This window comes from Panthera pardus, unplaced genomic scaffold (genome assembly GCF_024362965.1).
Source record: "Panthera pardus isolate Hobbes unplaced genomic scaffold, ASM2436296v1 HiC_scaffold_20, whole genome shotgun sequence".
Taxonomy (NCBI): domain Eukaryota; kingdom Metazoa; phylum Chordata; class Mammalia; order Carnivora; family Felidae; genus Panthera; species Panthera pardus.
In genome coordinates this window covers 7,442,609-7,462,211 of record NW_026526766.1, presented here as the reverse complement: position 1 = coordinate 7,462,211, position 19,603 = coordinate 7,442,609, and the positions used below count along the sequence as shown (strand labels likewise).

The window sequence follows — 19,603 nt, the reverse complement described above, 5'->3', positions numbered from 1 at the left end:
GCACATTAAGGACGACACTTGTCTGGATGAGCACTGGGTGTTGTACGTAAGTGATGAGTCACTGGGTTCTACTCCTGAAACCAATACTACACTGCATGTTAACTCAAGTTTAAATACGTACATTTTAAAAATAAATAAAATATTGCAAACAACTCTTAAAAAATAAAGTATGAAGTGTAGAGAGGTGGAAAGAAATACAGCTTTCCTAGTTTTGAGGCAGGGGTCAGGCTGAGGTACACTGAGTTTTCTGTGGCTTTTCTTTCCAAGTATTGGAGAGTGGGGAGGGTGGGGAGGGTGGGAAGGGTGGGGTGGGTGAGGGGGCAGTTCTGGCTTGCTCCCTGGCTGGACTCCCAGGTGGTATCCAGGTGTGGCTGGTCTAGGCTCCACAGGGTCAGTCTGCAGGAAGGGCTGGGGAGGGCTGTCACGTAAGATTAAGGAAAGAGACTATGAGGTCACAAGTTGGTCCTCAACAATGCCTCAGTTGTTGGAGGGCCGGGAGGGCATGGTTTCGAGCACTGTATTTCATCTGTTATTCAGATTGCTCTCAGGAAAATCTTCTTCCCCCACAAGTCCCGGCTGCCATAGATTTGTGCATGAAGCCCGAACGAATAATCGGAAAGATAAGTTTTGCTTCCATGTCTGAGCTACTGGGAACTGAGACAGTACCTCTTTAGGAGAATGTAACCGAGTAACACAAAAGGGAGACAAGACCCTCATTTAAGACGAGAACAAGATGCAGCTCCAATTCATCTGTGGTTCTAGAAACGCAATACAAATTTGGTGGAGTGAAGGCTGATAAATACTCTCTCCTTGACCAAACGTCACACGGGCTCCTCCAAGCCCTCTTTCCAACAAGGCCTCATCACGGAGCCCCATCCTTGGCTTGTCTAGTCCACTGTAGTAAGAATCCCTCCATCCTCGATGGCCCCTCTTGGTCATTTTCCACCTACTGCTTCATTTTCCCCTTTATCCTGCTCCTTGGCTATGACTTCCCACATATATTTGGACTTGAGCCCACTTCTACACTGGCGTCTCTTCTCCTCGATTGCAATAGTTACCGAATAAAATCTGTCTTCACCACTTTAGCTAGTGTCCAGCTCTGAAATGCTCCGACAGGGCTCCAGGTGTAGCAGCTGTAGGAGAGGCAGAGCCTAGCACCTGGAGCCCCGGCCAGCACCCACAGCCCACTGGAGTCCCCAACACTGGGGGACAGTTGAGAGTACAGATAAGGCCAAGAGGCGAAGCAGGCAAGCGTCACCAAAAGGGGCCAGCATGGAAGAAGAAAAGGAGCAGGCACCCCTTCCACATCTCAGAGGAGCCAGAAAACTGCCAGGGGATGCCCAGCAGCACGGATGGGAGAGAGGGGTCTACTCAAGAGGGAAGTGGAGCTCCTACAATAGAAGAAAGAGTAAAGTCTTCGAATCAGTGTATAGCTCCTAACTCGCCTGCAAAACGTCCCATTTTCATCCTCATGTGCCAAGTTCTATGAAATAGGCATAAAGTATTTATGTATATGAATATACGGATCTGTCCAAACGGACATGAAATACACCTGGCCCCTTTCCCTTAGGCAAAGAGCACTAGTCACTCCCTGGTCTCTCAGAGTTTCTCTCTGGGTTTTTATCTCCCTCTCCTGTTTGCCTGGTCCTAGTTCCGTTTTCAGTTAAGAGCCTTCAGAGAGAAATAATCTGATTGGCCCATCTCGTCCCTGTGTGGGAAGAACTTTCCGCTGGCCAGTCCACAGTCTGGCTGTCTTCGGGTCAGGTGCATGAGTGTCATCCAGCCAGCCATGTTGGAGCCAGGGTCAAGTGGAGGAGAACGTGGCAGTCCGGAAGGTAAGCGGTTTTCCTCAGAAAGAGACCGTGTGCGTGACTTAGGCTGTGACTGCTCACAAGACTGTCAAAGAAGTAGAGACTTTAGCAAGTTTTCTCAGATCTGTTTGAAGAGAAAAGCAAAACCCCCAAAAATGCTCTGCTCTACTAGGACAAATACAGATGACTTAATTTCTCAAAGACTTGGCGCAGGCTTCTCCCTAAATTACCACAGACACCGTCTTAAAAGGCCCCCCTGGACAAGAGAAGGGGTAAAGAAATCAACCACAAGGAAATATAAATTCTGAGGTACAGAAAGAGACACTACATTGGTATCATACCAGTAAGAGACAAGGCAAAGAAAGGAGCTGAGGAAAATAGATAGATAGATAGATAGATAGATAAGATAGATAAATAGATAAATAAATAAATGAATAAATAATTAAGGTCTGAGATTGGCTGTAGGGGCAGGGGGGAAAAAAAGGAAAAGAAGGAAAAGAAGTTGGATTTACTCTTGACATAGAACTGCTGCTCCCGCGGTGACCACAAGCCCAGCCAGCACTCAGAGTGGCCACAGATCTCCCAATTCCAAGACCTGGCCATTTCTTGATTCCATTTCATATTTCTAAGGAACAATCTTTTGCTGGTCTTGCCCCTCACATCCTTATAATAAGCTCTTTTACTTGAAGAAAGACACTTGCAAATCAAAGAACCCAAAGCACACACTGGATCTTGCGCATTTAACCTAACTAGAAAGTTGTGTGAGGTATAGTGTTCTGGATTTTTTTTTTTTTTCGCTATAATACTTATTTTTTTTTTAACTTCTGTACATGCAGTGTAACAATTGGGAATACAAAGTAAGTTCTGGTCCCGGCAGCCAAGGCCTGGAAAAAAATCTGACAGCAGGCTTAAGGTGAAATTAAACATAGCTTCAGAATCACAGCCTAGATATTCGAGTCCCAGCAGTAGAGACCGCCAGAGCTCCAGCACCCTCAGAAACCTCTGCGTAATCCTGGAAAACGGAAGATGTGCCAAAGGCTTGGAGGGGGCTGGGGGTGGGGGAATGGCAAATGTCACTCATGTTTTCAAAATGAAGAAGAAGAAGGTAGATTCAAAAATTGTACACAGGTCACCTCGGGAAATCTTGGGCAAAATCAAAAATGGTTTATTAAAAGGAATTTTCATGGGAAGCCAGAAAAAGAAACTGCAATCACCAAGAGGCAGCAAAATTGTACTCAGAATTGGCCGTATCTGCCTAAGCTCATTTTCCCCTTTGATTATACCAAAATGCAGACTTCAACGATGCATTTTATAAGGCCTGTTATGATAGTCTTACAAATTATGGGGTAGAGATGTAAAACTTGTCCTAAGTCATTCTCAGAGTTGACATCCACCTCAAGAGCGGTTTCTAGCAGTATGCCACAGAACTCTGTCCTTGGTCTATCCAGCTTAACATCTTTATATGAACTTGGATAAAGACAGTAACAGGAAGGCGCATCCTCCTCAAATCTTGCGAGGTCACAGTGCTAAGAAAGGTAGCAAATACGCTGAGTGGCATGGTATGGAACCAGAGAGGTTTGGGAGATCTGAGAGATGGGCTAGCAGGATGTGATGTTCTCTGCTTGGGTCCCCACAAGCAACTACATCAGGAGAGGCCGGTAGCTACCTGGCCTCAGTCGCAGCACAGGAAAATACTATGTCTTCATCAAAAGAAAACTAAATATGATTCAGAGATGGGTCAGGGTCATCAACAGAGCTAAGTGACTTAGGTTGCATTTAATGTGCATATGGTTTCTGGAATCAGAGAGGTAATAAACTCTTTCTATGCTGGACCATACCTGGAATATCCTTTTCAATTCTAGTGATGTATTTTCTGAGGAATGTGCATTCACTAGAACACATTCAGAAGACAGCTACCAGGGTTGTGCAGGAACTGTAAATTATACACATGAGGAACGGCTGAATGAACCAGGTGTGTTTACGTGACAAGTGTGGGTAGGGAAACATGCCCATTTTTCGTGAAATTAATGAAAGTCTGTCATGGGGAAAAGAAGCAATACTTTCTCTAGGTATCTCCAAGGGACAATATTGTGGATTAAGCTATAGACGGTATTTTGGTTTATTGTGAAAATAGAATAGGCTCCCTGGGCAGGTGTTCAAAGGCCCAATAACCACTACAAGGAAAGTTCTAGAAGAGTCAGCTGTAGACTCTGTAGATGGGTTAGGTCATCTTTTAAGGTCCTTTTAAATCTCAAGAGTCTCTGCTTTTCTCAAATACTACATTTTTAGTCTTGTATTCCAGTTCTGATCATGTCAATCCACTAAAACCTGCTACTGTTTCCAATTACAAACGGACTCAAATCCACACATCCTTTCATCTACCACATAAAGACCTCTAGCAGCTGGCTTAATGTGCCTTTCATTTTAGTTCCACAAATATTTACCGAGGACCTACTACAATCCAGGCACTACGCTAGGAGGCAGAGATATAAAAATGAAAAACATACAGTCTCTGGCTTCAAGGAGCTCACAATCTAGGGCGAGAAAGAAGTTTAACCTAACGCCGTCAGGGTGAAAACAGAGCGGGCTCAGTGTGCTCCCCCACAGGAGCACCGGAGAGGGGTCCCCCGGCTCAGCCAGGGAAGGCCTCGTGAAGAATCTCGACTTGGCATTTTGGCTCCACAGTTGCATCTGGTCGTGGCTGGACACTCTTGCTGTTACGTGGGAAAGTAACTCCGAGTAGTTTAGACGAGGCCAATGGGCTTCTCTGGGATGGACTGTGCTGGGACAGAAGGGGTCTCTGCATCCCCATCCCCGTACATTCAAGAGAAGAGAGCAAGGTCCTCCTTAGGAGGGAGCTTTTCCATGGAGGATTCTGGTCCCCCTGGCCATTCCTTGGGGAAGAAGAGGGACTAACGCCAAGGACAGTGTGACATCCGCTGAAGCCGGTCAACCCAGGAGTCAGCCACGCCCTCCAAAGCCAGAGCTACGAAGGCCTCTGTTCTTGCTTCCAACTTTTCCAGCAGTCTCCCCAGAAAGGAAGTCTGGGTAAGTCTCAAGTCTCAGGCAGGGAGGGAGGGGGCCCCACTGTGCTCTCCAGTCTCACCTATGGCCACGGGAGCCTAAATAAAACCGACGCTCTGCCCCATGTACCGCAGTTCTGTGTGTTCATACCGAAGTCAGCCAAATCCGGAAAACGAGGGGTGAGCGGGAACATCTGACCCTCAAACCCTACTCTGACCCTCTAGTAAATTCTATCATGAAGGGCATATTAGAGTTAAACGCAATGCAACATTTAAGCCAAGGCATGGAAAGCAAACATTTTATTTTTAATTCAGAATGACTTCCGTGAGGATCAAGGGAAGAGAATGTTATTTAGGAGAAGAGGTAAGGCTGCACGTGAAGCTGTGAGATGGCTCGCGGGCTGTGAGGGATCCTGCTGAAAACTCATTTCCCTGCAGATCCACTGCAACAGGCCACCTTAAATGCGGATATTATATGGGGGATCATATAGTCAGGCCACGGCTCAGTACGTGCATAATATAATGTAAGTCAGTCTCGCAAATAGAAAAAAGGTTAGTTTGCACAGTCAGAAACAGCTTGCTTAACCACTTTATGGTATTCAACTGTGTGCTTATTTTTAAATTCTATTAAATTGCTCTGAAGGCAATGACCAATACGAGGAGAAGCATCTCTTCATGGGGTGCATGAAAGCTTCTTTTACGACGAGGATAGAAAGGTGGCATCGTCCCTTTTGGAACTGAGGTCCTCTCTGGGGTGATCGGACGTCCCAGCTGCAAACTTTCTCGGGAATTTCACCCCACTCAGATGCTGTCCTTCCAGCCACCCATCACATAACCAGACCTGGCCTGTCCACCAATTCAGGCTCCTGCACAAAATCTCACCACCTTTTTTACTGCCAACATCTTTGCCCGTTTCTGGAAATAGGCAGTGTAGTCCTCCTAAAAAACCAACTTTGGAGTGCCAGTAACTTTACTGTATTCTTTCACTCTGCAAGAGTCCCCAACAAGCACGAAGACGGGTTCAGAGCAGGCTAGGACTCAAATACTTTCGGGTTCCTGATGGAGTCAGCAGGCTTCTGCCTGTACTGAATGTCACAGGCACAGAGATCATGGGGGATGAATGGCCGGGTTCTAACCAGTTCAGATGAACACCAAGGATGTCTGAGCAAATTCTCACACGAGCACACTGATCAAGACACAAACATTTAACAACAATCATCACCACCAATAGCTGCCTTAGATCCCAAGTGGGTTATATCTTGATAGGAACTGCTTCAGAAGTCTGGGATACAGAGTCCCAGAGCTGCGGCTCATGTGTCGATTGTCGAAATATTCACACGCATCCGCACAGGCTGGTAAATAACCACAGTCCTGAGTTCCCCTTCTACTAGGTCCTCCTGGAGGACCCGTCCACCACCTTCCCCACAACATGATGGCCCAAGAAAGCCTCGCACAAAATGTATTATCCAGGACCCTGCTCTAGTGACATAGGGGGCATTCCGACTGGCCAGTGCCCATGCCAGGCCAGCTATTAAAGACTGGGACTGTTGGGGCACCTGGGTGGCTCAGTCGGTTGAGCATCCGACTTCAGCTCAGGTCACGATCTCTCGATCTCGTGGTCCGTGAGTTTGAGCCCCGCGTCGGGCTCTGGGCTGATGGCTCAGAGCCTGGAGCCTGCTTCCGATTCTGTGTCTCCCTCTCTCTCTGCTCCTCCCCTGTTCATGCTCTGTCTCTCTCTCTATCTCAAAAATAAATAAACGTTAAAAAAAAAAATTAAAAAAAAAAAAAAAAAAAGACTGGGACTGTCACCGATGCTCATAGCCCAGGGGGATTCTAGAAGGAGTGTCCTGTGCTGAGCCCATTCTAATAATCCAATTCTTTCCCTCATTCTCTTTCATACACGTCTCTCCACTTTTAACACGCATGCACCTAGGAATAGCTGTCTGCATAAGGATCCTCTGAGGAAGGTCTTAAGGTCACAGAGTATATGTCTCTATAGAGAAAAAGCTGTGCCACGCTAGGAATCTTTCATACCTTTCTTGCAGGATTCAGATCTTTAAGTGGTGAGACTTTTTCAATCTGCAAATATTAGCGTCCACTGAAAGTCACTGACCTCGCTTTTATTAGCCTGGTGAGGCTCTTACTCCCACACCCAATCAGATACAGGCCTCCATGTAAGAGGGGATAAAGAGAATAAGCCTTCACACCTGCAGATGAAACCCTAAACCTGCCATCGGGGTCCTTGTAGCTGGGGAAAGCTGAACATTTCACAATAAACTACAAAGATTTATTTTTCCTCCTGTTTGAGAACAATAAACTCCTTCTGGAGAATGTAGGATCCTAGGCGAGTAATTACTACCCAGGCACACGTTTCAGAGGACCGTCTGAAAGCATCCATTGATAATCTCCGGTGAGGCCTAAATTTCCCTCTACTCCCAGTCCCAGAAGAAACTGGGTCAGAATGAAAACAGACAATGGGCCTCAAACAAACAGAACAGAATGTGGCTCACTTCTCTCACGTGCTTGTGAGGGAATTCAAACATTACTTAAGCAAGACATAGCATTGCTTATTTCTGATGCGGAGTGTGGTAGGAAAAGCAGACGAAGACAAAGGAAAAGTTCTGTGGGGGGAGAGGGGAGGAAGGGAGGTTGACATGTACAAGTGGTTGGGAAGACAGAACCAGTATGGGACATTCTGGATGGTTGGAAACTGTGAGAGTCCCAACATTTTCTAACCCTGCCTGGTGGAGTACTTTATACCTACGCCTAAATATATCAAAACCCACCTCTTCAAAGACCTCGCAGTAACCTCCTAGTAACTGTAGAGCAGAGGAATTGATGGAAGAAACAAAGAGGGCTAGCAAACATTTTTTTCCATGTCACTCAAAAAAAAAAAAAGAATAGAGTCATCCTGATTTGAGATGCTACATAAGTATCACTTGAGAAATAACCTTTTAAAAAAAAAAAGAGCATAGCAATCATCCTAACCAGAGGTTTGAAAACTCTTTAGACGTCATCAGTAATTTTTCTGGGCTCCAGAATTTTCACCAATTTCTCCCATGCTAAGAAATGTCGGATGGACGCCATGCCAAACTCAATGAAGAAATAAGGGACTAGTGCTGAGGCTAATATTTTAAAGTTAGATCAGAGGTGTTTATTTTTCCCCATATGTATTTACTTTAGGTAAATAGGCTTGAGGAAGGTACCAATTTTTATAGATAACACATACGTACGCATGTACGTGAATGGAAACGACGTGCTGGGGGCACAAAGCTGGTTAGTGTTCTCGCCCTGCCTCTACTCCACTTCTCTCTACTGTCGCATCTTGAACTTAGTCTTGGGGGACCTGTCCAAACCCTCTCCACCTGTTTTAACTCCAAGGCTGGTGCTCTTGATAAGGAATGCCACCCCCTACCCACTCCTCATCCCCAGAGTAAGACCCCAGGAGCATTCGGCAAGTTGGCAGGTAAGAATGTTCCTCACGTACAAAAACAATTAGAGATGAGAGTACATCAGGGGGGAGGGAGGCCCGTGTATAAAACACATCCTGTTCACCTCCAAATACTTTACAGCTTTAAAGAATGGATTCATTGGAGAGATGGGCACACCTGTATATTTGCACACCTGTATTTGTACTCAGTTCTATTTTGATAAGTCCCTGAAAGCCCCATTTCAGAGGGTGTGGGCCTAAACAAATACCAAATAAAACTTTTCCTCCCTGAAGTAAAGGGCTAAGCTAGACAGTATACGGTTAGTCTTCAGGATACGTTTCAAGTGTATATAAATGTCCTCTCAGTCTGAACTGGTGTCAAACATCATACTTGGGTTTAAGTTCGTTGTTTATTTTTTTAACCGCGGTAAAATACACATGACATTTTAACCATTTTAAAGTCTACAAGACATCTGTATTAAGTGCATTCGCAGTGCTGCGCAAACATTACCGCTATCTGGTTTCAGAACACGTTCATCCCCCCGAAGGGAAAGCCCGCAGCCATTAGCTTTTGCGCACATCCCTCACTCTCCCCAGCCCCCCAGTCAGCCATGCGTGTCCCATCCGCCTCTGTGGATTCGCCCTATTCTGGACACATCGTATAAGCGGAGTCGCACAGTACGTGGCCTTTTGTGTCTGGCTTCGTTCACATGGCGTGTTTCCAAGGTTCACTTGTGCCGGGGCATCCATCGGCACTTCATTCCTTTTGACGGTTGAATAACATTCCAGTTTGGCTAATTACCACATCTGGTTTATCCGTTCGCACGCCGACGGACATTTGGGTTTCGTCCTCCCTTTCGCTCTTAGGAGTAGTGCCGCTCATGAACATTCACGTGAAAGCTTTGGTCTGAACCTCCACAAACCCCAACCGAAGCGGCGACTCCTGCCCACACACCCCCGGCACGACTCTCTTCACGGCCCTCTCAGGTTCTCTGAAATTATTAATCTGTTCATCTGCTTGTTAATTCCCACCTCTCCTTTCTAGAGTATGAATCCCACGAGAGCAGGATGCTCCTTGTTTTGTTCACGATTCCATCCGCAGGGCCTACAACAGTGCCAGGCCCAGAGCAGAGGTTTCTTTAGTGGATGAATGAGTAGTGCTCAAAGCTAAAATGAATTCCCGCGACTGAGCCAGATTCCGTGCCTGTCAACTTCCTTCGCAAAGGAGACAAAATTCTGGATGGCAACGGGCTCTGAAGCCCAAAGAAGAGAAAGGAATGTGGCCCCAAAGGAATCTGGCCGAGTGAACACTGCCAGGGACCAACAGTAGAGTGCTCAGATTTCAAGTGTTCATTTAAGGCTCTGCCTTTCCTTCAGAGACCAGTCAACACTGCCATTGGCTGTTTCTGCTCCTGGGGTGAAGCCAAAGGAGTTTACTAGGAGTCCTTAAGGTAAGTTCGCTTCATCGTTCCGTTCTGTTGTGTTCATCAAATAGAAGCCTCCAAGCACTTACTTTCCCGTCACAGCAAAAAGTCACGTTATCTACAAGATCCTTCAACTTGTCCAGGCTCACACTTTACCCAGTTTGGATCCTATTCACAGCGATCAGATTCTCGCCGTTTGAACGAGAGAGAAAGAGGGACAAAGCGGAAATGGGTGAATCGAGCACGAAGCCTTCCAAGGATCTCACTCTAGCCTTCAGGAGATGAAAACACGCCCCGGCACAGAGAGGTTACAGGGCTTCCTCACGGTCACAGAGCTCCCGGGGGGCAGAGCAAGGAGCCCATCTACACTGGCCAGCGGGACATCGGCTCCGCGGGGGCAGAGACCTTGCCTTTTGTGGTCACGGCTCGACGGCAGAACAGACCGGTGCTGGCAGGGTGCTCAGCAGCCGCTCCCACAACTCCACAGTGTTGCCACATTTCCGAGCTCTCGAAGGCACAGCACAAATAAACATATTTTCCCAACCTCCGAGGAACCACCTGAATTTACGGGTTGACAATAAACACCTTAGTTAGAGTCACGTGAGGATGTGCCCTGGAGCGAATGCAATAGTTGGAGCCCGTGGGTTGTGCAGGTGCAGAAACGGCCATCTACGGAAGAAGGAGGCCAACACGGGCCTCGTCAGGGGCTCAGGTGGAACGGGATCACAGTGACAAATTCGAGGTCTGAGGACGTCATCTTCTTTGTTGCTGGAACAGGTCTATGGCTACGGACCTGCACTGCCTCCCAGGTAGAGTAAATAAATCAAGAGCACATCATGGAAAGCCAAACTATTTTGAAACGAGAGATTTTTTTGTTTAATTTTGTTTTGTGTGGGGGTGCGTGTGTGTCTTCTTGACCAAATCATCTGAAAAACAGCAGTTTTCAACGTCTCGCTCGTAGGCACTCCGGACCACTATGGCCTTCGGGACTTGGAAGATTCCATTTCTTTAAAAAATGAAATCCATATTGGTCCCAATGAGGGGCTCCCAAGGCTTTCTCCATACGAGCTACTAATTAACCTTTCTGGGATTTAAAAAGGACCACCCTGGGTCGCCTGGGCGGCTCAGTCGGTTGAGCGTCCGACTTCGGCTCAGGTCACGATCTCACGGTGCGTGAGTTCGAGCCCCGCGTCCGGCTCTGTGCTGACAGCTCAGAGCCTGGAGCCTGCTTCCGATTCTGTGTCTCCCTCTCTCTCCACCCCTAACCCACTCGCATTCTGTCTGTCTCTCTCAAAAATAAATAAACATTAAAAAAATGTAAAAAAATAATAATAATAAATAAAAATAAAAAGGACCACCCTAACACTGATATCTAGGACCTTTTAAAAATGACGATCATGCCACCTTGATTTTTAAAATTCGATTTTCTTCTCTTCCTGGTCTGGTGGGGAAACGGGGGAAAAAAGTGATGCCAGACAGGCTTCATCTTTCTCCCTTCCATTGCTTCTGCATCCTGGACCAAGAGTGAACAGTACAACTGGGGCTTTCTGCTTCTTAGCATATGGAGTTGTCATCCTTGACATCAACAGATTTGGCAGGAGCCTCCGTGTTCTCTTTGCTGGGCTATTCTGAGAAATGCAGCCACAGATGTCGAGTTTGACTAAGCAGAATTCGGCCTCGCGTTACTCTAAATTCCAGGTGAGACTAAACCCCAGGGTGCCTCTGTGCAGCCCTGTTCCGGATCTGACTGCTGAATGTCTTAGCATCACCAGCGAGCTCCTGGACGGGGCACCTGCCACGTGCCCAATCCGGGGGCAGACAGCGGGGGGCTCCGAGATGATCGAGACAGAGAAGCTGCCTGTCAGGGGCTTGCAATCTTGAGACAGACGAATGATTAAAATGGGTGATTACAAGACCGAGAATGTGCAGTGTTAAACCTTCCAGGAAGGCCGGCGGAACCTTCTCATGAACTGGAGGCAGACACGTTGCTCTGTGGCCCTGCTGGTGATACAAGGAATGCACAGGCCTTGGTGATCAGGTTCAAGGCAGAACGTGGAGAAGCTTTCGTTTTCTCCGGAGCAGCAACAGTAAGCCGGCTCGTGTCCAAGCACAGGGCGTTTTCCAACAATGGCCAGCCCGCATCTTTGTTGCGGGGAATAAAGGAGCCCTACAGACAGTCTGGCTTTTCGTCTTCCTTCTTGAGAACGTTTCTCTTGCAGGTAAAACTGGGTGACAACGAACGTCATAGGGCAGCCCCGAGGAAGGGGAGAAGTCTTTTCTCTGGAGAGGGCGAGCAGGCAAACGAAACCGTCCTTGCCCTGATGCCTGGCACAACGGTGAAGGGATGACAGGATGGGTGATGAGGTGTGCAACTAGCCCTGTGTCCTGCGGTTGGTCAGCCACGTCCACCTCTGTCAGAGTCCTCATCCAGCAACACCCCTGGGGTTGGCCCGGGTTATACGGACCCCAGACAGGCTCCGGCAGAAAATCTAGAGCACTGGACGGGCTACGAGTGGGGCTCACGGCAGCCCCTTCTCATAGCGTGGGGCCCTGCAAAGTGGAACCTCTACTCCGTCTCCAAGATCCCCTCCAGCTCAGAGAACCTATGCTCGAGGCCTCACCTTGAAGGCCTGCAGATCGGACTGTCCTCCTGGGGACTCTATTCCTATTCCCCTGTCATAGAATGAACTCCCCAGGGATGTAGTTTCAAATTCCTGACTCCTTTTTAAGCGACTGGCTTTAAGGGTGGCTGAGATGGGTACCATCTGTTCACAGGGTTTCCTTTAAATTGTTATAGATCTCCCCTCTCCCATTTAGAACTGAGGATTTTAGAAGGCACAAACTGAATGAAATTCAGCCTGAGATTCGAATGCCTGTGCCTCAGGAGACTTTCTATGGATCCGGGTTTCTGGGAGCCAAAGTAAAGGCTAGAGAGAGAAAGGGGAGTGGAGGTGGGGAAGGAAAAAGCAGGACAGAGAGAAGAAACAAGAGAAAAGACAGAGAGACATGGGTCTGTGAGGTCATGTGGGCACTTACAGCCACAAAGACAAATTACATCCGTACAGGAAAGAGAAAATCTTAACGGGTAGGGAAAAGGAAGTTGGCAAGAATAGCTACCTATTGCCCAAACAGCATCTTTGTACGCTATAGAAAGCCTTCCTTCTGTCCTTGGGACCGTTTTTGGCATGTGCCAGGAAAAAAAGAAAAACGCCATAATCATCGTCTAAAGCTAGGAGGACTCAGAATGTAAACGGTACTCCCTCGAATTGTGCAGTGTAAAACCTGCACAGCCTCGCATCCTGGCCACACAACCTTCCTAATAACTAGGCTCCAAAACTTCATCTCCCTTAATTAACACCATGATTCTAAAATACCTGGATGAGCATCCTCGTGGAAGGTCAACGACATCCTAAGGAACCAGAAGCTGAGATCCTCCTAACGGCAGGGCTGGCTTCACAGGCATGCAAGCTGTCACACAGGACCCCAGCCTTACAAGGGCTCCACACATGGTTCCATGTTCTGCTGTCACCATCTCAAAGGGCCCTAATAATTTTGAACGAGGGGTCCCCTATTTTCATTTTGCGCTGGGCCCTGCAAACTACACAGATGGTCCTAATTGCCAACCAAATTTTCTCTGGTTGGGTCCACCCCCAAGAACAACATCTAATAAAGATTTAACACTTTTATTCTAAAGAGCTGAACACGGAAGCATAAAAATGGGTGACCACGACCAATTTTCAAACTGGGTAATCGCAGGTAAATAAAGAGAAGCACCTTTTCCATTTCCCAGAAAAGGCTTAAGTTCAGCAGGCACTTGGGGTCTGTTTCAGACGCATTATTTGTCCTTCCCTGAAAGGCACAACGTAAAGTCACGTCTTGTGTGGACCAGTTCACTCCTCTTCAAATGAAAGAAAATTGAAAAAGAAATGAAAAAAGAAAGAAAGGTCAAACCGACTTCCTAGGGAAGAGAAGAATGCAGCTTGGGGGGAAAAAAAAACAGAACAGTTTACTCAATTTTTCAATGATACCAAGAGGACCCTTTGACACTTCTTGGCAAAGACATTACAGTACTTCTAATGCTGTAAAAAGAAAGGGGGGGGAGGGGTGGTCTTCGCCGAGAAAACTTCAGAAAAGAGGCCTTCATGATGGACGTATGCAAAAATGCACAAGCCCATGGCTATGAACCTTAACCTCTGTTACGTTTAAAAAACAAAAAAAAAAAAAAAACTGTGAAGAAAATAAAATATTCTCAAAATATCTATAGAGGCTTTGGAACTCAGACATTCTCTTCTGGTGCATCTGCCCTTTCGAATGAGTGACTTCTCCAAAGCTGAGGAAAAAAGACAAAGAATCATCACCTGATGCGTGGACCGGACCACAGACACACCTACTCAGAGAGAAAAGGAAGTGAATCCAGGATTGAGCTGTGCTTCCTCCAGCCCAGGAACTGCCTGAGGGGCTTTGCTTTTTTGTTTTGTTTTCTTTTGCTTTATTTCTTTTTTTCTATATTTAACAACTAGGAACCACACAGGCACAACAGGCAGAGTTAAGTACTGCTCTCAGGTACGAAGTCCTACCCCTAAGTATAGTGCCTTACTTTGACTTTCTAGGTTCTCCCGCCCCTACACGCATGCACACGCACACATACACACACACACACACACACACACACACACACACACACATACACACAGACCAAAACAAAAAACAAAAAAAAGGTTCCCATTGCTGCTGAAATTCCACACCTGTTTCAGCATGTTATCCATTGATCCTTGAATATGCTTAGCATAACCAACTAAATCTTGCCTGATAAATTCCAAAATTGGACCCTCTCCGTGTCTGCCTCTGGCCATCGACTATTTCCCCTCGTGGGCAAGAGTCACATTCACTTGTTTCTTCATATATCTTCTAACTTACTTTGTGGTGAACGTTCTGTATAGAGGAACAGCGGAGACTGAATCAATAATGTTTATGCACAGAAAAGGGCTCGCCCCTTCTTTGGCAAGGTCACTGTTGGGGACAGGGGCACAGAGTCAGCCATCCACAGCTGATTTGGGTCTGGAGTTACTGCAGCTTTCATTTCAATTCACCACTGGCTTCAGTAGTTTAAGGGTGGGGTCAGGACTCTTTGAGCACGACTTGAGATCTGAGCACTGATGAGATTCCAAAGATCTCTTTATGCCTTGCAGTCAACCCATCGATTTTCCAAACTGGGCTATGTCTCTTTCAGCTTTCAAGTCAGCCAGGCATCTTTCTGGGTCATGAAGAAACTCCCTTCCTTCTCCATCACAGCTCCTCGCTTTCTGCACTGCTGACCATCTCCCTGCCCTGCTTCAGGATGCCCTCAACCTTTGGATGGTGAGTACAGAACACTCCAGAGCCACGACAGGATTTCTCTCGGCTCTCCTGCCCTGTTCCCAGTGAGCCTTCACCAGGCCGCTGCCTTGCTCTCAGCAAAGGCCACACACACCTTAATGGGAACCTCTACGTGCTTCTCTGCCCTACTCTCCCTACAACCCCTGTGTGCCTGGAAAGACCCAGAAGGTGGTGGAGGCTTGCTTGGTGGCTGGGGATCTTGCCTTTCTAAAGAAACAGGCAGGCACCCAAAGTTGGCTAAAAGTTGGGCTAATCTCTTCTCACTCTGCCTGTGACAGACTTCTCCTCTTCCTACCACTCTGCCAGGGGTGAGCAGCCCTGGGTTGCTTCTCTCCTAGGAAGGGCTTGTCACTTTCTGAAATTTCATTTATGTAGATTTCTTTGGGTCCTTGGCTCTCTCGCTGGTTTAAAAACATCTGTGTTTGTGTTGCTTTTTCTCATTGTTAGAGGAGGTGTGAAGGTCTCTTGCAATTTTCTACACATGAACCAGAACCTTCCTCATACTTTTAAGGCCACGTTGAATTCTAGATGCATCCTTCTTCCGTGGCCCTCAGGCTCCTGGCCAAGCTGGCTGGCACCTTTGAGCCCACTGGCCGGCACCTGCACACACACAAACTCCCAACAGGTACACACCAGACACCTGGCTGGAGATGTCTTAGCCAAGCCTCCAGTCTGGAAATTCCAGCCCACCGGAGCCTCTCACTTAATGCAATTTGAACTCTTCACTTCATTCTGTCCTCAGCTCTCCAAAACGAAGTGCCTTTCACTTCTGTCTTTACTTCCACGTACCAGTTTAACAAGCACTGTCTTTCCAACTATGAAACTGGATCCTGATTCTCCTCCCAGCCAACCTCTTTCTTATCACCTTGGGTAATGGTCCCTCTCAGTTCACCTAATGCTTTGTCCTGTCACCAGGGGGGGCCCGCCAGCTCCCTAATGGTGGCATTAGTATAGTATTCCCTTTCTTCTCCATAAGTCAAGCAACCTCTGCCCCAGAGTCAAAAGTTTCAACCTGCCCACAGGTACCATTCTTACACCCTACCCCTGACTGTGGGTTTTCTCAACTCAGAACCTGCCTGACGGTCCCTACCTTTTGGCCTATTCCTTGTATGGTCAGCTCCAGTTTCTACGCCAGTCTTCTGGCACATTCAGTTAGACTCGCACACCATCCTCTGTCTGCCCGCTTTATGACGGCTGTTTCTCTACTGTTAACATCACGTTGCAACATAAGAAGGAGGAAAAGAAGGAAGACTTTCCACTCTCTACTCAGACACTCATATAGATAGCCAGACAATGGTTTCACTAGACCCTCTAACGTCTAACATTTAACTGTAGTAAAGACTTGAACGACACAGAATATATATCAGCATAGCTTAGGGTAAAAAGGAGATCCCCACAATTCCTTTGAAAGCCTAACATTTGCATAACAGCCCAGTAAAATATCTGAATTACCAAAAGCACCAGGAAAACCAACATCACGATATCTTTGAACGTTTTTTTAAAGGAAGAAAGCAGCACGTTATTCTTTCTCCAAGCTTGTCCTGTGCCATTCTAGGAAGAAGAGTTAACACGGGGAAGCCACGCATGCGGGCTAAGGAGCGGCCACCGCACACTTCACCTGGGTGACCAGGGCATCCTGAGACACACTCCTGTGCCCGGGACAGCCGAGGTGCTTGAACTCGGGTGTGGAAACAAGGGTCACGGGAAACAGAGGTTGCCAGGCCCTTGCGGTCCTGTCACGGCACTTGTTCCCAGGCGGTCCCGGCACCTCTCCCTGACGGGACCGCGGGACCACAGTACTCGTTGCTGTTCCACACTCAGTAGCCGGGATGCGAACATCAGTGTCCGCGCGGGACTGTGCGCTCCTCGACCCAAAGGAGCCCAACACACACAGTCGTAGGAAATTGCTACATTGCCCCTGCGGCTTAGTGACTACCTTAATTTAGGAGACAAAGAAAAGGCAGCTCAAAATGTAAATCTTGATGATGCTGTAGAAGGTGTTCCTTGAGGAATCCTTGCCGGTTTCCTCACACTGGAGCTCCTGGCCCGAGTGGGCGAGCGGCGAAGGGGAAAGAATAGGTTCAAAACTTGCTTTGCCTCTGTGCCGGTTTCTGCCACTTGGAGGGTCTATTTTTCATCATTAAAAACTCTGAGGCAGAGATGGGATGGATACTGGTTTAAGGCTAAGAAGACTTAAGGTCTAGTTTCCACTAGATCTCTTACTTGCCGTGTGACCTTGGCTGTGCCATGTATCCCCTCCAAGCCTGTTTCACACTCCCACAGAATGGGGTGCCGACAGCCCCACTGCCTGCCCCCCAGCACTGCTGTGAGCACTAATTTGGGTGGCGGGTGCTAAGGACGCCATGCACACAGTAGGTCCCATGTACGTGATACCAATCTCGTTGTTCTGTTGACTAAGCACTTGAAATAAACTCATTTATATCCCTCGCATCCTTATCTCACGACACTAATACGCTGATGATTTAAAAAAAAAAACAAGTTCCATTTCTGCAAAAAACAACACACAAAGAAAAATACTATTTCTGAGCCGACACCATCCTAGGTCTGTTGAGAGATGTGATTTGTACATTTTAACAATATTCCCAGGAGCAAAATGTGTGAGACGGTCGTTTCTAACTTCTACCTTTTACTTCTTTTTTATTCCCCACTTAGTGAAATTCTAACTCTTATAAAACATGTAACACAATGGATAACTCGGACAGTGTGGCACAGACTTTTAGAAGTATGTAACAGATTATAGTAAAAAGAGGGGAGACGTACTTGACCTACTGATGCAGGAAAGCATAATATTATTGAAAACCAAATCCTACCAGACAAATGGTTTACCCTAGGAATGAACAATGATTAAACATCTGGAAATCTAGTCATGTAATTCAGTACATTAACAGAGTCAGAAATTCAACCAGATGACTGTCTCAATACAGGTTAGAAAAGCTCTTGGTAAGATTCAACCTCAATTCATGATTTAAAGAAAAAAAGACGAAGAATTCTAAAAACGGCATTGTATCAGAAGCATATTCACTGAAATCAGAAGCAAGGCAGGCATACTTGCTTATCATTACCTCACCACTAAGAACTCAACCACGTATCGAAGGTCTTGAATAAGGCGCCTACCCAAGAAAACAAAGGAGGTATGAATATTAGAAAGGAATACCCAGTAAATTAGGAAAGTCACCTAAAAAGAATTATTAAGGCAAATAAGGCAACAGGTTGGGTCACCCACAAGGTGATCATAGAAAAAAATACCTTTTCTACTCACAACTAACCAATTAGAAAAACTATTCACAATGTGTGTGTGTGTGTGTGTATGTCCAATATCCAGTAATAAACCTACTGATAGAAGTGAAACAAAAATGTAAAGAAAGCCACAGTACATAAAGGAAGACATAAACAGGTAAAATGCCAGAAACCAAATGGTGAGACTCAATATCATTCTGTGAAATGAATGCGATTCCTATCAAAATCAAAAGATTTTCTTACAGAACTTATCAACTGAGTCTGCAGCCCATCAAAACTAAAAATAAATAAATAAATAAATAAATAAAAAATCGGTAAGATCAACAAAATTTTGAAAAAGACTAATAATGAGAGGAAACATCTTGTCCAGATGTCAAAACATATTTTAAAGCTATAAGACATTTCTTATAAACTCTGAAATGTAGAGACTCAATAACTAACAGGCTACTGAGAGAGAAAACCAAATAAAAGAAAAAGGCAAAAATCAGAATGCAGTTTATGCTAACGGTAGCATATTATCTCAGTCGGAAAAGAACAGACTTTATTTAATGATGCCAAATCAACTGACATTTATTGAAGAAAAAAATAGATTTGTACCTTGTATGATACATGGAAATAAATGCTACAGAAAATAGAGACAAAACTGAGGAGAAAAATTAAACAAGTATTAGAAGACCACACCAGAGAATTCTTTTAATATTAGGATAAAGCAGGCCTTCTTAAATAAGATAAAAATCCACAAATAGAAGTGATTGAAGGATGTGACTGTAAAAACTGTAAAGCTTTTATTAAACAAAGCACAGAGGTATTACTTACATAAAATTTATACATTAGTTCAAGGTTTTCCTTGACTGTCACTACTGCACCATTAATTTTTATTTCAGAAAATATATCCATTGGATTTATAATAGGGCTTTCGCAAGATTCGCATCCATTTGGCTAATGCCTTTCCTATCAGTCCTCAATTCCAGACCCTTTGCTCAGAGAAGATGGATGAAAATTAACCAGTGTCAGAAAGGAAACTACTCAACTCTTACTTCGTTTCCATTTTCTCATATAGGGAAACGGGCTTGAAACTGTGAAACTGAAGACTAATTTGGAAGGAAAAAAATAGCAGGAGAACATGTGGTCATGTAAACTGGGTCCCAGTGTCCCAGGGCAGATGGGTCCTAACCCCCCAGGGAGTCACATCTACAAATGTGACTGGTGGGGCACCACCGTCCATGGTCTGGGAGCAGAGCAGAGACACCTGAAGATGAAAAGTTGTACTGGTCTGGGGCG

At 46.1% G+C, this 19,603-nt stretch overlaps 1 protein-coding gene and 1 long non-coding RNA gene across 2 annotated transcripts in view; one reads left to right on the top strand and one right to left on the bottom strand.

Moving 5' to 3' along the window:
• The window catches only part of GLIS3 (GLIS family zinc finger 3), a 298,713-nt gene that overhangs the window by 215,283 nt on the left and 63,827 nt on the right, over nucleotides 1-19,603 (bottom strand).
• On the top strand, nucleotides 1,798-16,886 carry LOC109275479 (uncharacterized). The gene is made up of 3 exons (XR_002084188.2): nucleotides 1,798-1,835; nucleotides 14,919-15,046; nucleotides 16,620-16,886. It is a non-coding gene; the product is annotated as an uncharacterized LOC109275479 (long non-coding RNA).